General features: G+C 44.6%; 1 protein-coding gene across 4 annotated transcripts in view; it reads left to right on the top strand.

Moving 5' to 3' along the window:
* MSRA (methionine sulfoxide reductase A) overlaps positions 1–20,291 on the top strand; it is a 425,721-nt gene that overhangs the window by 334,714 nt on the left and 70,716 nt on the right. The gene's annotated exons all lie outside the window — the stretch shown is intronic.

Raw genomic sequence — 20,291 nt, forward strand, 5'->3', positions numbered from 1 at the left:
TCTGGGATGGGGTTTGGGTGCAGAAGGGGGCTCCGGGCTGGGGCTGAGGAGTTCGGAGTGCAGGAGGGGGCTCAGGGCTGGGACAGGGAGTTGCAGTGCGAGCGGATGAGGGATGTGGGCTCTAGGAGGGAGTTAGGGTGCGGGAGGGGGTTCTGACCTGGGGCAGGGGGTTGGGGTGCGTGAGGTGGCTCAGGGCTGGGGCAGAGGGTTTGGGTGCAGACTCCAGGCCGTGCTTACCTCAGGGCAACTCCCGGGAAGCAGCCGGCATGTCTCTCTGGCTCCTAGGCACAGGGGCCAGGGGACTCTGCCTTAGCCCCGCTGTGCCACTGACTGGCCTTTTAACGGCCCTGTCAGCAGTGCTGACCAGAGGCACCAGGGTCCCTTTGCAACTAGGCGTTCTGGTCAAAAACCCTAATCTGCCTGTGTGTTTAAACAGCACTAGAACAGTTTGATACTATCCTGATTGGGGCCTCTGGGCCACTACTATAGTACAATTATTAATAATAATAATTATTAATAATAAATGGTGTCAATGGAAACCCAGGAGTAACTCCACTGAACTAAACATGAGGAGAATCAGGCCCAATCATTTCTCCTGCAGTCAGTTGTGCTCCCACGAACAGACGTCTGTAATTACATAAGTAGGGAATAAGAAGCAGGAGTAGATAAACTCTTAGGAGCAAAGATCGTGTTTCCATGCCAGTATCCTTATTACTATAAAAATCCATTTAGCATAACTTTTTTCTTTAGTGCTGGTTACTTTGACATGTATGAGAAGAGAATCAGGAAATCTGAAATTCAGACAGAATTGTGCCTAACAGAATCTTTTCCCAAAATTCCCAGTAGTTTCGCAGCTCTTTAAAATGACTCTTTGTATTAACAGGGCCCAGTCAAAGGAGGCAGCAGTGCCGGCTCTTCAAACCCCTTGTTCCCTTTTCTCCTCTCTTTGAGCCTTCTCATCAAATTGCCTGAGTCCCTGTGCTGTCTCTCTCCATTTCCTGCGTGGCTCCTCAGTTGTTCTGCTCTCTTATTAAATGCAGTTTTGTGAAGGGCATCTTTGAAAGCTCACCACTGCTTTGCTTTTGCCTGTGGAGGGAAAATAACTGCTCACTCATCCCCCTTGTGAAACCAAGTTTACCCTCCAGTTGCCTCTTCAGTGCAGGGCACTGGTATCTTAACAGAGTCCTCTGTAAACGTGTCGATCCTTTCAGCTGCTCCTGGAATTCTTTCCACTTACTCTCCTAGAAAGAGGAATATGTTTTCATGATCGCTTGAGCAAGGTGGGCATGTGAACTTCAGGCTCTAATTCCTTATCTTCCTATAGACGGGACAAGATGATTCTTCATTCTCATCCTATATTGTTATTAAAGCTGGTTTCAGACTTGCATGCATTTCAATATCTATGGTGGGTTTTTTCCTCTCTCGTGATTCTTCAGAGCTGTGATTCTCCACAAGTTGGATGTTAACAGATTTGCAGGGCCAAGTCTCATTAACACTAACTCCCCTTTACATGAATTATATTTACATCCTCTCTAAGGCCTCTTTACAGTCAGTCCTAGGTGTTTTGTCACCCAGGGCAGAAAATGTTTTTGGTGTCCTCCCTCTCACAAAAACAAACTTATCAACCAAAAAACCCAGAATACTGGGGATTTGGTGCCCCCAAGTTCGGTTATTTGGCGACCCCAAATGTTGGTACCCAGGGCAGCCTCCTTGATCACTGGCTCCTAAAGCCAGTTCTGTCTCTTTACCCAGGGTGGACTAAAGATGCCTTAGTGTAAGTGAACATTAGGCTCCTTGTTTTTGTAATGAGAGAACTAAGGGCTTGTCCACATGGTGGGGTAATGCACTCTACAGGGGTGTGATTTCTAAAGTGCACGAATGCATTCGACATTAATTGGCCAATGTACACCCTGCTAGTGCACTCTAATGTAGTACTGTTTCAAACCGCACTACGTTAAAGAGCACCAGCAAGGTCTACATGGATCAATTAATGTGCGGTACATTAGTGCGCTTTAGAAATCACACCCCCAGAGAGTGCACCACCCCCACCCCACCATGTAGACAAGCTCTGTGCAGTTGTTATAAATCTTGACTTTTTATTGCCTCTGGGGGGAAGTCTAAGGCTACCCAAATCTTCAAATGGTAATAGAGCGCATTGGAAACTGCTCTAAGGCAGTACAGGTTCAGAAGGTTCAAGGCTCGAGCCATCAGGGCTTTGAAGCTTTGCTATTCACAGTTCCTGCTACTGATACTAGGCAACGACTTGGAGTTTCATGCAGATTATTTGCTTAGATGTGAGTCTAGGTCAGATAGCCATACTTCAGCAACGTGGTTTTGCAGGTTTGTTTTTTGTTAGATTTATTTTTCAGCCTTGCTCTTTCAGAAAAAGGGTTTACTGGTTGCTAGTCTTCAGAAGCAGGGACCTCTGGGGTTATAGTTAAGATGAATAAAACCAGGTTATTTCCACAGAGCCACACGGCCTTCCTCCTTTCTCCACCTTCCTTCAGAAATTTTATTCTGTACAAGAGAACAAGGGCAAGGGAGTTAATTCTGTGCTAAAGCACCCTGTTCTTATTGTTACCCCCCTTCTTTTCCCCTCTCCACCTCTGAGTCTCATCCGCCTGTCATGTCATGTCTTTTAAACTGGGGGTAAAATTTGCAAAAGCACCGAGGTCACTGAGGATCCAAACTCCCCTTGAAAATCAGGAGGTGCTGCCACATAAGATCAGATGGAGTAGAGCCAGCATAGCCTCGGCACTGTTGTGTACTCTCACCAAGGCATGTGGGCACGGTACTATTCGAAATGCTTGTAACCCATCTGGGTCTACTTGGCACTAGCATGTGATCCCAAAACTGTGCATTTTTGGAGGGACTGTATTTGGAGAATTCCAGTTGCAGTAGGTAAGTAATGCATTTTTTTTCTCAGCCAGAAAAGCGTTGCAAGCAAATCCTAATTAATCAGATAGGTTCCTATTTAGCTATGATCAGGAGATTTCCAAATACACACAGGTACGAAGTATAAAAAGGGGGTAAACATTTGGCTGTGCATTAATATGACAGGGACTATTTTAAAAACTGTTGCATTGAATTTGTTTGGCTTTGCATTCAGGAGGCTGTAGCAGACTGTCATATGGATTAGTCTTTCTTTTTTGTACATCTTACTTCACTGTGGCAGCCCAACATCTCAGGCCAGAAGTTTAGCTTTGCCCAGGATTTTGTCTCCAGCATTTTTAGACCTGAATTTTGAAGAGCTCTGATGAGGCTTCTGTGTACCCAGTTCAGTGCATTGCTGAATTGCAGTCAGGGCTGGCTCCGGGCACCTGCGCAGCAAGCAGGTGCTTGGGGCGGCCAACGGAAAGGGGCGGCACATACGGCTCTTCGGCAGCAATTTGGCGGCGGGTACCTCAGTCCTTCTTGGAGGGAAGGATCTGCCGCTGAATTGCCGCCGAATAATGAAGTGGCGGCGGTGGAGCTGCCGCCGAAGTGCCGCCCATTGCGGCTTTTTTTTTTCCCCCGCCGCTTGGGGCGGCAAAAACGCTGGAGCCGGCCCTGATTGCAGTGCACCCTTGCAGAGTATGAAAGCACGCCCAGATTAAGGGCAGCAGGTTTGAACATAGTAAGGTCTACCGAAGTTTGATGTTTACAGCTCTTGGGTGGATTTTACGTTCCTTGAGCTTCAGGAGCCATACAGAAGAGTCGGTAGGTTACAAAACCACTGCCTCCTTAACACCAACAGTTGAGGAATTGGATATTTAAAACAGCTGAGGAACTTGTGTATATTTTTATAAATATCATATGCCCCTTCATGTATCTGTGTGATATTTACCCTCCTGGAATGCACAGGTAGAGCAAAAGGGGTGGTTAAAGAAAGCAGGCAGGAAAGGTAAAACAATGGCCTCATCAAGGAGCCATTCAAACACAATAGCCATGTTTAGAGCCATGAAGAGGGAGTCCACAGGGCTGTTTTGCCCAGGCTGAGAAGAGGGAGATCAAAAGATACTGATCTATTAAAAGATCTGTCCTACAGAGAGAGAATTGTCCTACAGAGCATGAATTGGGCTTCTCAGCCACTTAAAAACCCACCAATGAACCCCTTTGCATCTAGGGATAGCCGAAGAAGAAGACAGAGAAGGAGAGGGGAAAGGGTTGTCAGCTACTGCAGGCTGACATAGAGACTGGCTGAGAGTCAGGGGTCTGCAGCAAGCATGGTGTAGCTTGCACCCCAAGAGAACAGGGGGACACCATGGCTAAGTCATGTGCACCTATGCCCAGCGTAGGTAAGACCGTGTGCACATAGGCCTCTGTTATTTTAAATTAATTCCTCTGAGTGCTGTGTACCTTGTGGCAAAATAAATCATACTTTGTTTGAGAGAAGCTGCTTCTGTGTCACTGCAGACTGTTATTGTTCAGAGGTTCCCAAAGAGAATCTCTTGCACTTGTCAAGCCCGTTGGACCTGCTAGGTATCCCAGTTGGTAACTAGGGAGGTGTAACCTGGAGACTCAGAGCGTGGCTGGATCACAGGGTCCCATCCCAAGAGATGTGTAGGCCCAGGGCTGTCACTTCAAATTGTGCACTTAGGGGATTGAAAAGGGGTCTCAGAAGGGACCATGGGACTGTGACAGCTTCTTTCCTCTTATGGGACTAGAGAACAGACAGCACTAATAAACACACTGGATCCCATTTCTGCTAGCTGGTTAATAAGATTGGCATCTCTCGTCAGAGCTATTTCCGGGTGATTGATTAGAATTATACTATTGCCTGAAATGACTGTTATTAAAGAAAAGACATTTATAGTCTTTGCTATTGGCTTTCGTGTTTTCAGTTCAGATAGCCTGTTTAAACAATGCCTGTTGAACCCCTTGTAAAGGAAGAATGTAGTCTAATAAGATCCCTATTAGTCCATTTCCAGGCAACAGGACTTGTGGTGCATGTGTTTCTGTTGGATGTTCTCTTGACTATTATATTTTTAGATCACCTCAGTGACCTGGTGAGGAATAGTGCAGAACTGAAATGCCAGGTGGGATTTAGCTGTTGCCTGCAGTTATGATAAATGAAGAAATGCAGGTATTAAGAACAGAAGCTTCTACCCAATGCCACCGAGAGGGTATGAAAAATCACTTCTGAAAGGTTATGTGACCCTCAGGCTACCCACAAACATGTGAGATTAGAAAATGCCAATCATACACCTTGCCTGCTGTCTCTGCCCGTCAGCTGGGCCCATCTTCTGCCCATCACTTGACCCAAGTACCCCGATAGTGTGCTGGCTCGATGTGTGGGAGGCGAAAAGAACCACACCTTGGCTTGTAGAGTGGCTGTAAAGCCACCCCTCAGCATCTACTCCAGTCCAATGGCTGATGTAGGCCCTGTGAGCCTTTACATACCCTCCACCCCTTACTTATTTCCAGCTCTGGTGTGTCTATGCCTTGCCCCTCCCCACTCCTTCCTCTACATGTCTCTTGTGGAGCTCTGCTCCATACTGGGGGGTCGGCACCCCCTATACAGTCCCTTTGCATATGTCCCTTGCCTTCCAGGGCAAAACTGCCCTCGTTCTATAACAAGGGAGACCTGCAGTTGTGGAGGAGTTGCCAGGTTAGAATATCTTTTAATCATAACATCATCCAAATGTAGATTGCTGTTGATGTTTAATTTTACCTGCTAATATTTGAAATGAAAGGTAAATAGAATTATTGGTGGTACAAGCTTGTTTCTTACCTAAACAGTAGTAAAGAAGACCACAGATGTAAAAGCAAAGAGATTACAGCTATGTGTACAAGGTAGAGGTTATAGGTTACAATCAGTATGCATAGTATTATTAGACAAGTTCTATCAATTAATTGGTTTTTAAGCTGTTGGTCCCATTTGCTTCATCTTTCCTCAATACGCTAATAGAGGGAGTAAGTCATTCCATTTCTCTTCATTCCTTTATCCTTATGAACCACGTTCATACAGTGGGCATTTGGTTTGGTAACCATAGCAGTGAAACAATTTATTGTCTTCATTCACAAGGTGTCTAAGTATCTGTCTCTGTTTAATTTCAGTTATTCAGGACACTTCCTTAACACCATAATAATAGGGTTATTATGGGCTAGAGATTACTGAAATAACTCTTACTTTGATTTCCTGACACCAGACCAAAAGTCTTTGAACTTGGGGCATGGGTACTCCAGGATTTGATTATGAATTTTGTGTCTGCTTTGTTTTGCAAGACTAGTGTGCAGAAATATCTAATCATAATTTTCCATTGATATGCTCTCAGTGAGGAAGAATTTGTACTATTCATAGTGATTAGCATTATATCTTTCCAGTCCTCTGGAGAGATTTATTAGTTAATTTCCTTTTCCCAAACTAGCCTCACATTGTCAATATTGCCCTGTAGTCTATAAAAAAAAAAAAGGTGTACAATATACGGATTTATTTCCCCCCCTACCCAGAGATCTGATTAACTTCTTATTTCCTTTGATAGTGTTCTACTGGGGATAGATATCGTTTAAATTTTTCCAGTTCTTATGATTTTGAGACTATTGTTTTAAACTATTAGAAGCTACAAATTTCCTGTTTTTCAAACTTATGTTTTTCTTGCAGTTGTGTGACAGATTTTAGTTCATTGTTATTAAATTAGTGTCTCGCATGTTCATCCTGTTTACTATAGATTTATGCTGACATAATCTTGCCATTTTCTGGAAATCCGAATGTGATCTCCATACACTTGTATTATGTTCACTTCATGTCATCTCAGCATCACCCTGAGCAACTTAACATCACCTTACTAGATCTGTGTTGACCAGCAATTTCATTTTGTATGGTACAATGTGACAGTGTCTCTGCAGATTTACATTGGAATGGTTGCATTTCTTTTTCATATGATAATATCTCCATGGCTTGCACCGACATGCTGAGTCCCACCCAGGTGAACGGGGATTTCACGTTGCTAGTAACCGCATTATGAAAGTAGCTACTAGACATAGTACTGAGATAGCTACTGAGAAGCAAGTCCGGTTTCTAAAGGTATAACCTTTCGGCTGTTTCAGATACACGCTTTTAAAAACATTCTTATTATTTTCATCCATCTGACCTCAATTTCTTCCAGTAGCCCACAATGAGAGGGAGCACTCTTTACTAACGCTGGCTGAAATTCTTTCACTGAAAAATTATTTGTGGAAATAAAAATATATTTCTCTACCAGTGCAAGCTTTAGCTGCTGGCCATCATCTGAATGTTGCAAATGCCAGTTAGCAAAAACTACCTGCTGACTTCTGACTTTTAACATCTGCAACAGAGTAAATCAGAAAAAAAAAATCTTGGCAGTGCATGGCAGGGCTAGCAGCATGAAGGGTGAACCATGCATTTCCTAGGGATTGGAAAGTGTCTGAAAATGGAAAGCGGGGCTGAGCCCTGTGTGCTAATGAGATTACGTCTCTCCCTGGCCATCACCGGGGATTGAGCCTCTACAGCAGCTGTGGCCTGCGCCGGCCACTGCTTCCCACAGCTCCCATTGGCCAGGAACGGCAAACCGCGGCCACTGGGAGCTGGCGGGCGGCCATGCCTGCAGACAGTCAATGTAAACAAACTGTCTCGCGGCCCGCTAGCGAATTACCCTGACAGGTCACGTGCGCCCAGCAGGCCACAGGTTGCCCACCACTGCTCTACAGCTTGAACTAAAGTGATGTACCTTTACGTATTGGGCATGGAGAGGGACCCATAATATACAGTGAACAGTGGGTTACATTAGGCCTCCCCAAAGGTAGCAGGCAGTTGCTCTCTCTCACCCTGAGGAGGAAAATCCTTTTATGGTAAAAGAAAACAAAGAAATCTCACTTCCAAAATGTAATTTCTCTCTATTTTTTGCATTTCTGGCTTAGCTAACAGCGCTGTTAATTCCGTCCAGCAGGGGTAGTCACTTTGGCACTTTGAATTTCCTGACTTCAGGGCAGTGGCCTACTGTTGCATGTTAGACTTCACCTCCTGATGGGATTTGGAGGTAAAGCACAATGGTGGGACAAGCACCTGAACTCTAAGAAAATTCCCTGGCCTTCTATTAGTCAGTCCTCACCTCCATAAAAGTCTCAACTGGGACTGGACTAGTGGAAGTTGTGGGACACCAAGAACATTGGTCTAACATCAGCAGAGAGTGCATTGGCCCATCCCGCATGCAAGGTCAGTGGTGTCATGGTCCTTTCTCCCCAACTCTCACCTAGCAAACAACTGAAGCCAGGCAGGTATAAATGCTCTGGGGCAATCAGCACTTACTGTCAACCCAGATATTGAAGGTGGACTCTCTGAAGTCCTGCAGAGGGTGTTTTTGACTTTTGGGAAAGAAGCAGTAATCCTTACTCTGAATGCCTTCGCTGCCTCATTGGAGTGTTGTGCTCCTACTTGTAGGCCTTCACTCTCTCCTCAGTGAAGAAATATGCAAATGGAAAGAGTGTTTTTTTTAAATGCTTTCCCTTTATGTTGAGGAGTCCAGATTGAATAGAGCTTCATCACTCATGGCTAGACCTTGAAAATTTACTTTAAGAGACATGTCTTCTATCTCTGAATTATCCTCTTTTTTGTCTTTTCCAAGTAGGAAGTGAAAGAGTATATAAAGTAAGGAGACCTCCAGGCTTCTCAGAAAGCATTTTGTATTCAACGGGACTTATTGACAAACACGGAAATAGGCAAAACCATCCTTTCTGAGAAATAGCTCTTGTAGATGCTCATGACCATATCCAGAGCTTTCTCAACATGATTCTCAGTTTCATCTGCTTCTAAGATTTAGGAATTGTAGTATCTTATATGGATGATGCTCAGTGAGCTAACATAGATATGCATCTTTTCCCATAGTTTCTGCTTCAAGTTAGACTGCTCAAAAATAGCTCCTTAGCCTTCACTGTACTAAGGAGATAAGAGATCAGATCACCGTTTGCATGGTAGATAATGTGGGAACATGTGACTCAGGGCCCTTCACTCCTTCAGCCTCTCAGAGATTCAAACAATTTCCATGCTAGGATAGAGACCTAGGTGAGGTGTAGGCGTGCGTGGCTATCCCTCACTGTCAATCTCCGAGGGTAGCCACACCTCTTTGTTGTCACACACCTGGAATGACAGTCTGTACAAGGGGGAAATTAGCTGTCTCTAGGGCTCAAACCCTCAGGCAGGGTAGAGTAGTGAACAGTTCAGGGGCCCAGGCCCTTAGGCAGGGCACCAAGCAGTCTAGAGCTCCAGCCCTCAAGCAGGGTCGAGCAGGTAAGTGTGTAGGAGCCCTGCCTTCAGGCAGGGCGGGGCACCAAACACTCTAGCATAGCTTGGCGGATGGTAGACCAACACAGGCCTCCTGGCCCATGGTGGGGAGGCTGCCGCCCCAGGGGTGGGGTGACAGCGGGACACAGGCCCACCCGACTCCACCGCATCCCAGCCAAGGGCCCTAGCAATGGCAGAGTGATCTCTCACTGGGTCAGCAGGGATACAACCGCAACACGCTGACCTAGAGTCAGCCAGCAACACAGCCAGACAGTAATCAGCTGTCCCTGGGCTACATCCTACCTTCCTCACAGGGTGTACCTGAACCCCAAGGTTGTCCTCCATCTCTCCGGAGTACACTGCCAGTGGCAACACCAGCAGCTCCTTAGCATCGGCTGGGAACGGCAGCTCTGGTAGCTCGGTAGAGTCCTCAGGGTAGCAGAAGTCTTCTGCGGGTTTCTGTGCCAGCAGTGGGGAGAACACATCCATCTCCCTTGGCAGCTGCAGCCCAACTGAGCTACAGGGCCCTCCTTTTATACTTCCTGTTCCTCCCCTCTACTTCCCGCATGGTGAGCGTGGCCTTCCTGGTTCCGCCCACCAGGGGGCGTCTGGCCATCCCTCACTGTCAATCTCTGAGGGTAGCAAAGCCTCCTTGCTACATGAGGAAAGATTATGCAGTCTGGTCTCTGCCAGAAATAAGCCAAATCATCACATTGCAGGAACTCCATGTGGTATGATTAAACCTTTGGGACCTTTACATCCATATAGAGAAGTCTATATGCTTGAGAGATCTGATAACTGTTCCACAATAGCATTCTTTAACATAATGAAGCAGCTGATCAGGACTTCATTAATCAAGAACAAATGGAGGGTAATATAATTAATGCCAATTAGCATGGGTTCATGGACAATAGATCCTATCACACTAACTTGATATATATTTTGATGAGATTATAAGTTTGGTTGATAAAGGTAATAATGTTGATGTAATATCTTTAGACTTTTGTAAGATGTTTGACTTGGGTACTACATGACATTTTGATTTAAAAAAATAAAGAACAATGTAAATTTAACCCGGCCCACATATTGAAATGGCTAACTGATAGGTCTCAAAATGTAATTATAAATGGGGAATCATCATTGAACAGGTGTTTCTAGTGTGTTGAAAATGTTGAACCAGGGCAAATTATTATTATTAATAGAAAATGTTTTCTAAAAAATAGCGAACAGATTCAGATGTCCCCAGCTAGACTTGTTTGCAATGGCACCAATGCAGATATTCTGCGGGGCAGGGGAATTCTGGTCTTCTCTCCCCCCAGTAGGGACCCCATTCCAGTCCCTGCTTGTTCTTCACCCCCCAGGCTGGGGAGTCCTCTCTCTCTCCTACCCACACAGTGCAGGAGCTGGTGCTGCCAGAAGTCAAGTTCATGGTGGTCTCCCCTGCACTCTGCTATATAGGAACAGACTCCCTGTGCACCAGGTTGCAACACCATTTGGTCTTGCCATCCCTCTGCCTGTATGGAGGGTCAACTGGGCCAAAGGTGTTGCAACCTCATGTGCTTGCAGGTTGCAATGCTGCTCACTGAAATTTGGCCCAGCTACCACTCTGTCTGTACAGAGGTGCAGCTCAGTGAAATTTCAGTGACATTGAGACCATGCAGCAGGAGCCGTACTGATTTAGTACAAGACTGCTGCGAAAAAGTGGTCAGAACGTGGCAGCCCCGGCTCTGCAGCCTATGGAACTTTGAGCAAGCATGGGGAAGGGTTCCCCCCACCCCCAACTAGTGCCACTGCCTGTTTGACTCTGTAGGAAATCATGAAGTAAGTATGATATATATTACCCAAGAGCCCCGGCAGTCGATACTCTGTCTGAAGGCTTTCTTTATACATTCCCCCAACATATTCCTACTATCCAGAGACCCTCAGAAGGGCAGATCTGATTGGTTCTTTCAGCCCCAAACTGGCCAAGATGTGCATGGTATTTATTTTTTCCAGGCTTGCTGTGTATTGCCCTCTCTCTCTGGGATAAAATCAAGAGTCCTTTTCTTCACCACAGTCCAGCATCATAGAACCCAACTACATGTCTTTTGACAGGAATGCTTTAAAAAGAATGGGGTATTTGGATAGGGCACCTAACCTTCTAGAAAGCTCTCCATTATGAGGGTTTATGCTGAGACTGGAGAAATTTAGGTGCAAGCACAATGTCCATATTGGCCCAGAGAATGGTAACATTTCTGATATTCTGCAGTTTTTTCAAGATATTATGAAATTCAGTTCAAAAATAACGTCTCTTCATGAACGTAGGTTGTCCCTTTGGAATATTCCTGAGCTCCATCAAAGCTTCTCATCAGCATATTGCATCGTCACAAGCCAGTAAAGTTTTGCTTTTCCCTTGTTAATTGTTGCATTATACTCCAGATGTTCAAATCTGGACTTAGACTAAGCTTTGCAAGAGATCGTCTGGCCACACAATCCAGACGTGTTATTACTTGTGCATCAGGCTGTTTTGTTTTGAGCTTGTAGACTGCCTCCAATCTCTATGTGTGCACTGGACATCCACCTATGCTGTCAGCAGATAAAACAAATTAACAGTGGAGAACAAATTTCCCTTCAATAATAACAATAAGCCTGATTTCCAACTTGTGTGACTATATGAAGTACTTGCAGTATTATAACCTACATCAAATAATTTCTTTTTATAATGCCTGTTTTATAAAAATACTTATGTCATATATATAGAGAGAGATTGCTTATATTGTACGGTATACATTCAACACAATCCTGAATTTCTTACTGCCTTATTATTCAGGCAAAGCTGTCATTGAAGACACTGGGACATATTCTGCCCACAGTTAAATCAGAGAGTGTCAGCAAAGGTACTCTGGATTCAGTCTGAGCCATATTAGAGCAGAATTTGGCTTTTTGTCTATATCACAGGTTCACAAATTGTGGTTCATGGACCACTGGCTGGTAGTCCTCGGAAAGTTGGCTGGTTATTTCTTACTAGTTGTCCTTGTTTTCTGCTACTAAATAACTAAATATTTTCCTAATATTTTTCCATGTAAGTAATTGCTGGAGATGTTATATTACTAGGAATAAGAGGGAAGATAGTCTACATGAAGGTTAATGGGAGGAGACATGGCCTATGAGACAATCTTACTGTTAAGATGAGGTCCATGTAATAAAGTTGGAGAGCCCCAGCCCTATATTGTATTCATTTTACCCTTTTAACTGGAATAATTATTCATACACTGCTTGGCATATTTAAATTACATAGAATCTTAGGGTTAGAAGGGACCGCAAGGGTCATCTCATCTAACCTCCTGCCAAGATGCAGGATGTGTTGTGTCTAAACCATCCCAGACAGATGGCTATCCAGGCTCCTTTTGAAAATCTCCAGTGAAAGAATTTCCACAACCTCCCCAGGCAACTGTTCCATTATCTTACAGTTAGGACGTTTTTCCTGACCTTTCATCTAAATCTGCTATGCTGTAGTTTGACCCCATTGCCTCTTGTCCTGCCCCCCGTGCAAAAGAGAACAACTTTTTCTCCATCTTTTTTTATGGCAGCCTTTCAAGTATGTGAAGACCACTAACATATCCCCCCTTAATCTCATCTTTTTCAAACTAAACATACCCAGTTCCTTCAGCCTTTGCTCGTATGGCTTGCATTCCATCCATTTGATCATCTTCGTTGCTTGCCTCTGGGTCCTTTCCAGTTTCTCTCCATCCTTTCTATATACACCTCTACCTCGATATAACGCTGTCCTCGGCAGCCAAAAAATCTTACCGCGTTATAGGTGAAACCACGTTATATTGAACTTGCTTTGATCTGCCGGAGTGCGCAGCTCCGCCCCCCCCTCCTCCCGGAGCACTGCTTTACCACGTTATATTCGAATTTGTGTTATATTGGGTCGCGTTATATTGGGGTAGAGGTGTATTGGTGACCAAAATTGGACCCAGTACTCCAGCTGAGGCCTAACCAGCACCGGGTAGAGTGGTACCAGCTGAGGTCTAACCAGCGCTGAGTACAGCGGTTTTAAAAACACACAACGCCTATTGTAATCTTTGGGAGATTTCAGACATACCAATCGATAAACATCAATCCACCTGGGCATTCTTTTTGTGGCTGGCTGGCAAGTATTGCTCCTTTAAGAGTTAAGATAATATTGCTGACCTGTGACTATTGTGCATGTTTTCCTTCAACTATTTTTCAGCTGCAGAGCTTTATTTCATTGTCTTCTAATGAAGGGGATGGTGTGAAAAGCCTGAGGTTTCACTAATTAAAGTTATCTCTAAAGATGCATGATATTGCTAGCTGCATTTTGAGAAGGTAAGGCAACAATCTAGGCATCGGCTGTATTTATGAGATTTTTCAAGAGGCAAAGAACCAGAATGTTATTGTGCAGTTTCTCCAGGAGTGAACAAACCAAAGGTTTAGTAATTAATAGCCCAATGGGCTCTTAAAATGAGATTTTGGGTCCTGGATTACTCCTGGGGTTGGTAAAGGGAGATGAAGCCTTTTACCTCTAGGTCACTCGTTCCAATAGGGATCAGGTCAATAGAGATAAAAAATCATTGCCCTCTAAAAACTGTCTGGTGGGCTATGTGAAATGAGTTGGAGGTCTTTGGGGTAGTTCCTAGTGTGACATAATCCCAGGTCACTTGATTGTTGAGAATATCTCAGTATGACATATTAGTAAAGAAAGAATCTCTTCTCCCCTCCCCCAAACATCTCTTTACCAATCATAAACATTCCTAAATGCATTATCAATTGTTTTTTTCTCTGTAAAGTATTGTTGCTGACAGATGTAGGGTATGGGTCTTGATAAGCAGTAGTGTGATGCAGTTTAGCAAATCCTGTATTCTTATGATCAGTGTCCACATACCAAAAACATTCCTACTGTTGGCACTGATTAGTATTCTTCTTCACAGTGCCAGCAAGAGATGCCAGGAACCGATGGGTTGTAGAGACTGACCCACCTTCATATTTCTAGGAGGGGGTCTCTCCAACTAGGAGTGAGACATAGTGGTTGCTAGTGTGGAGAAGACTGCACAACTGCTCACCATGTTGTGTTTTGGAGGGGACGGGGACTGAATAGACAGCACTGATTTTCAGGATGATCAGTCTGTCACATTTTACCATCAGTAAAAATCATAAAGCAGGACAGGGGGAAGATACTTTTTGGTGATTCACGAAGCTTGTTTCAGACCTCCCACATATCAGACTAGTTATTTGCAACAGCAATATAGTGTATTTCTTTAATCAGTACTTGATTTAAAAGTCAATAGCCCTATGGACTTTATAATGTTATGAAGCAGTTTGCAACTTAATATCTGTACCTCCAGCTAATGGACTACCCCTGTGTTTCTTCATTCACCCTGCTTTTCTGACGTGCTGCATGAAAATCCCAAACTTGGCCACTAGACCAAGAACTCCCACATGGTTATCAACTGGGCTGTTTAATGAGAGGCTGTGTCTCATAGATACACAGAGATTAAGGCCAGAAGGGACCATTAGATCATCTAGTCTTATCTTCTGTATATCACAGCCCATTCAGTTTCACCCACTTACCCCTGTATTGAGCCCTATATCTTGTGTTTGTGTTTGGTTAAAGCATATGTTCCCCAAAGGCATCCAGTCTTGATTTTGAAGACATCAAGAGATGGAGAATTCATCACTTCCCTTGGTAGTTTGTTCCAATGGTTAATCACGCTCACTGTTACAAATATGTGCCTAATTTCTAAATTCAACTGTCAGTTTCCAGCCATTGGTTCTGGTTATGTCTTTCTCCACTGAAATATAAAGCTCTTTAATACCTGGTATTTTCTTCCCATGAAGATACTTAAGCACTCTAATCAAGTCCCCTCCCAATCTTCTTTTTGATAAACTAAACAGCTCTTTAATTCACTTAACGAAAGGTGTTTTCTCCAGACCTTGCATCATTTGTCTTGCTCTTTTCTGCACCCTCTTCAATTTTTGACATCCTTTTAAAAATGTGGGCCCCAGCTTAGTATGCAATATTGCAGTTCTTCTTTGAGTGCTGTCCCTGTGGGTGCTCCACTTCAGGTGCTAGTGCATCCCTGCACCGTTGATCGGAGATTTTCTGTAGCAGTGTCTGGTCAGGGCGCACGTGCGCAGGAGCAGTCTCGCGGCACCGCTGGTGTCTCATCTAGCATGTGCACATTCCGATCCCTTCAGTTCCTTCTCAACCGTCCTCAGCTTGAGACGGAGTCCATTAGCGGTGTCTCTAAAAACCTTCAAATAAAATTAGATTACGTTAGATATCTTATTTATTAGTAATTTGTTACTTTTGTTAATATAGTTATAGTTAGCCTTAGTTAAACTTAATTAAATAGCCACTTAAAGAAAACCAAAACCACCCCTTTTGTTTTCCCGCCCACTCCCCCCCTTTTTTTTTCACAAAAAGGGATGCTTTCAATATTCCTGGCTCCACAGACTTTAAAGGATGTACTTCATGTAAGGATGCAATACCAATGGGCAATCCTTATGTGTCCAATGCTTAGGTGAGTCACACATACTGCAAAAGTGCACTCACTGCAACAATCTCAAAGCTAGAGCAAGGAGAGGTAGGGATCTTCAACTGAAACTTATTCTAATGGAGAAATCCTTCACTCCTACATCGGACCCTGGACAACCCGCGACAAGGGACTCCCCAGGTGCATCCTCCATGGACTGATGAGGCAGTAATGCCCCCGCCTCCCACTACTACGGATAACTTCAAAAACTTTCAGGAGTTATTCCGGTGGGTGGCACAGAGCCAATATATTCCTCTTGAGGAGGTGCCACAGACACACCACCAACTCCTCAAGATACTACATACTTCGTCCACGACAAAAATAGCTTTGCCTATAAAGCATGCTCAGATGGAACCTGCAGAAATGGTGTGGCAAACACCTGCCACCATCCCTCCAACCAATAAGCATACGGACAGGAAATACTATGTGCCAAATAAAGGCATGGACTTCCTTTTTTCTCACCCACAACCTAACTCCTTAGTGGTGGATGCAGTCAACCAACGGGGCAAACATCCTCAATTCAAATCCACACCACAAGACAAGGATTGGAAGAGAGTAGACCTCCTGGAGTGAAAAGTTTACTCTTGTGCAACCCTTCAATTCCGCATGCCAGTCACATAGCGTTACTCACTAACTATGACCACGACAATTATACAAAAATGAATGATTTCCTCCAGGAAATTCCAGAGGAAAAAAAAAAAGAGACCAATTCTATGCCATCGTCAGCAAGGGACAACTTATTGCTAGAACAGCACTCCAGGCATCACTCAACGTGGTGGACACAGCAGCACGCACGACAGTGACAGCCTTTATCATGCACAGAGCATCCTGGTTACACTCATCTGGTATCACAAGGGAACTTCAGACCAAAGTAGAGGACGCTAAGATGGATGAGGTCCTCCATTCCATGAAGAACTCTAGAGCCACACTGAGGACCTTAGGGATCCACAGACACCCTAACAGGAAACGCAGATACCAGTCTTACAATTGTAACAGAGTCAGGACGTCACAATGCCAGCAGAGACCATACGACAAAGGCACAGACCACAGAGACGTTGCCCTAACCAATCTCAGGCTGCGATGTCCCAAGCACCACCAAACAAGCCGCAATTTTGAAACATTGGTCGAGGGTCTGACTGACCTCCCCCGACCAATGTAATGAACAATCCATATCTTTGGTCATCTGCTTCGACCATTTCACCATACATGGGCCTCTATCACCACAGACCACTGGGTTTTAGGGATCATTCAAACGGGTTATACCATCCCCTTTACCTCCATCCCACCTACCCACTCTCCTTCCCGTCCCTCTTCAGGGACCCTTCTCATAAGCACCCATTGAGACCAGAAGTACATCACCTTCTACAATTAGGGGTCATGGAACAAGGTCGAAGACAGAAGGAAGAGATTTTATTCCCATTATTTCCTGACGCAAAAGAAAAACGGAGGTTGGAGACCCATACTAGATCTCAGAAAACTCAACAAATTTGTCCGTACCCACAGATTCAAAATGGTCACACTGAACTCTATCATCCCTGTGCTGGAAGAGGGGGACAGATTCTCAGCCCTCGACCTACAAGATGCATATTTTCACATTACCATCCGTCCCGCTCACAGACGATTCCTACCAAGATCACTTTCAATACAGAGTACTGCCATTCGGACTGTCGACAGCCCCATGAGTCTTTACCAAAATCCTAGCGGTGGTAGCTGCTCATTTGCACAGACAGGGAATATTGATATTCCCATACTTAGAGAATTGCCTGCTAAAAGGTCCTATTCTGCCAGAAACAGTACGCATTACTTGACAAACCATCTCTCTTTTTCACTCCCCAGAGCTACAAATCAATAAAAAGAAATCTATCCTAACTCCAATACAACAATTGGACTTCATAGAAGAGCACCTGGATTCAGTGGAGGCCAAACCATCACTACTGATGCCCCAATTCACAGCAATGACCTCCCTCATATCGGTGGTCTCAGACAGCCCATGTGTCTGCATTCACCTGCCTACGACTCTTGGGACATATGGCCACCACCACTTTTGTTGAAAAACACGCCAGACTACACATGCGCTGCCTTCAAGGATGGCTGAGCTAGGTATATATTCCACAAAAGCACAGCCAAAACAAAAGACTCACACTGACCCCAGAGGTTCTACATTCACTACAATGCTGAACAAACCCAATAAACATTTGCTCAGGCATCCCGTTTCAACAGGATCCACCACCCATACAAATCACAACAGATGCCTCTCTGATCGGATGGGGAGCTCACCTAAACCAACATACAATCCAAGGCAAGTGGTCCGCCACGGAAGCACATTTACACATCAACCTGCTCGAATTACGCGTGGTCCACAACGCGTGCCTATATTTCCTCCCTATTATATGAAGCAAAACAATAAGGGTGCTGACAGGCAACATTGTATGTATGTTCTATATAAACCAACATGATGGAGCATGTTCCCACTCCTGATGCACATGGCTCCTTAATGGCTCCACTGCGACGAACTAACCTGCTCAGAACAAGTATTAATAAACAGTAGGAAACACAACGTGCACACTTACCTCCAAAAATGGAAAAGTTTTTTCCAATGGTGCCAGAACAAACAAATATCTGCAAGCCAGGCACTGCTTCCACTAATTCTGGAACATTTATTATCCCTAAAGACTTCAGGGCTTGCTACGAGCTTGCTTAGAGTTCATCTTGCTGCCATCATGGCTTTCTATCACCCGATTACTAAGCGATTTCTAATGGGCTTACAGAACATGTACCCAGACATCCGAGAACCCACACCAGCATGACACTTAAATCTCGTGCTCAGAAGTCTAACTGGAGCTCCGTTCGAACCCTTAGCCACATGCTCATTACTTCACTTATGTATGGAAGTGGCATTCCTGGTCACCGTTACATTGGCACGAAGAGTCAGCTCTCATGGCTCACCCCCCATAAACAATATTATTCAAAGATAAAGTGACACTTAGAACACATCCTAAGTTTATGCCCAAAATATCGTCTTCGTTCCATCTCAACCAACCGATTCACTTCCCTACATTTCATCCAAAACCACACAGTAACGCTCAAGAGGTGGCCCTGCACACATTGGATGTGCGCCGTGCCTTAGCACTTTATCTGGACAGAATGAAGCCCTTCCGAAAATTGCCTTGACTTTGTGTGTCAACAGCAAAATGATCGAAGTGCTCTGCCATATCTACGCAAAGATTATCTAAATGGATATCCAGCTGTATCCATATGTGCTGTTCACTACACAACACTGAAGCCCCTCTGGGCATCAGAACCCACTCAACAAGAGCTTTATCTACCTCCATAGCATTCCTACACAATGTGCCCATCCTACACCTCTTCAGGGCGGCCACCTGGGCCTCTGAACACACATTCACGAACCACTATGCAATTACTCTCGGTTCAGGCTCAGACACAAGACTAGGCCTCACCGTACTAGCCTCAGCAATGAACTCAACTCTGAAGTCCCTTCCATCCTCAGGAGGGCACTGCTCTACATTCACCTGAAGTGGAACCTCCACAGGGACAGCACTCGAAGAAGAAGAGAAAGTTACTCACCTTGTACAGTAACTGAGGTTCTTGAGATGTGTGGCTCTGTGGGTGCTCCACTACCCACCCTCCTCCCCTCTCCTTCAGAGTATGAGCTGAACATTCCATGGAAGAGAAGGAACTGATGGGGTCGGGGAGTGTGCGTGCTAGATGAAGCACCATCTCAAAGAACCCAGTTACTGCACAAGGTGAATAACCTTCTCTACCGGTCTCACCAATGCCATATACAGAGGTAAAAATCACCTCTCTACTCCTCCTGCCAACTACTCCCCTGTTTATACATCTAAGGGTTATATTAGCTGTTTTTGCCACAGCTTCTCATAGGGAGGTCATGTTGAGTGGGTGGTCCACTATGACCCATAGCTCCTTTTAAGAGGCACTGCTTCCCAGGATACAGTCCCCTTTCTGTAGGTGTGGCCTGCATTCCTTGTGCCTCGATGTATAACTGCGTTTGGCTGTATTAAAACACATTTTGTTTGAATGGACTTCACTAATAAAATACCAACTATTTCATAAATATCAGGGGAGAGAGACTTCCAGCTGGAGATGGGCATGAGTGGGAAAATTTGGATCCATATCGAAGGTCTGAAGTGTTTTGACTCTGGTGATTTCATTTGCCACATTAAAGAGATGGAAGTAAGCCACGACATCTAGATTTAATTCCAACTTCTGTACAATTTCAGGGGGTTGTGTCTTGAATTTTAGTTTGGGCCCATTTCTACTCTAGGCCTTTCCCCACTTAGTGGCTGAGGATGAAATTCCTCCCTCAAAATGGGACTGAAGTGGTGCATCGGCTTTGAGCTAGCCCTCTGCACAAGGGTCAATTTCAACCTCCATCTAACTGTTATACCTTTGAAGTATAGGTCCAGTGCAGGCCACATGGAAAACTGTACCATCCAAGGGGCAATTTTAAAGGCAAACAAATTGTTTCAAGTTAAGTCAGTTTTAATGGGCCT

This window comes from Chrysemys picta, chromosome 3 (assembly GCF_011386835.1).
Source record: "Chrysemys picta bellii isolate R12L10 chromosome 3, ASM1138683v2, whole genome shotgun sequence".
Lineage (NCBI taxonomy): Eukaryota > Metazoa > Chordata > Testudines > Emydidae > Chrysemys > Chrysemys picta.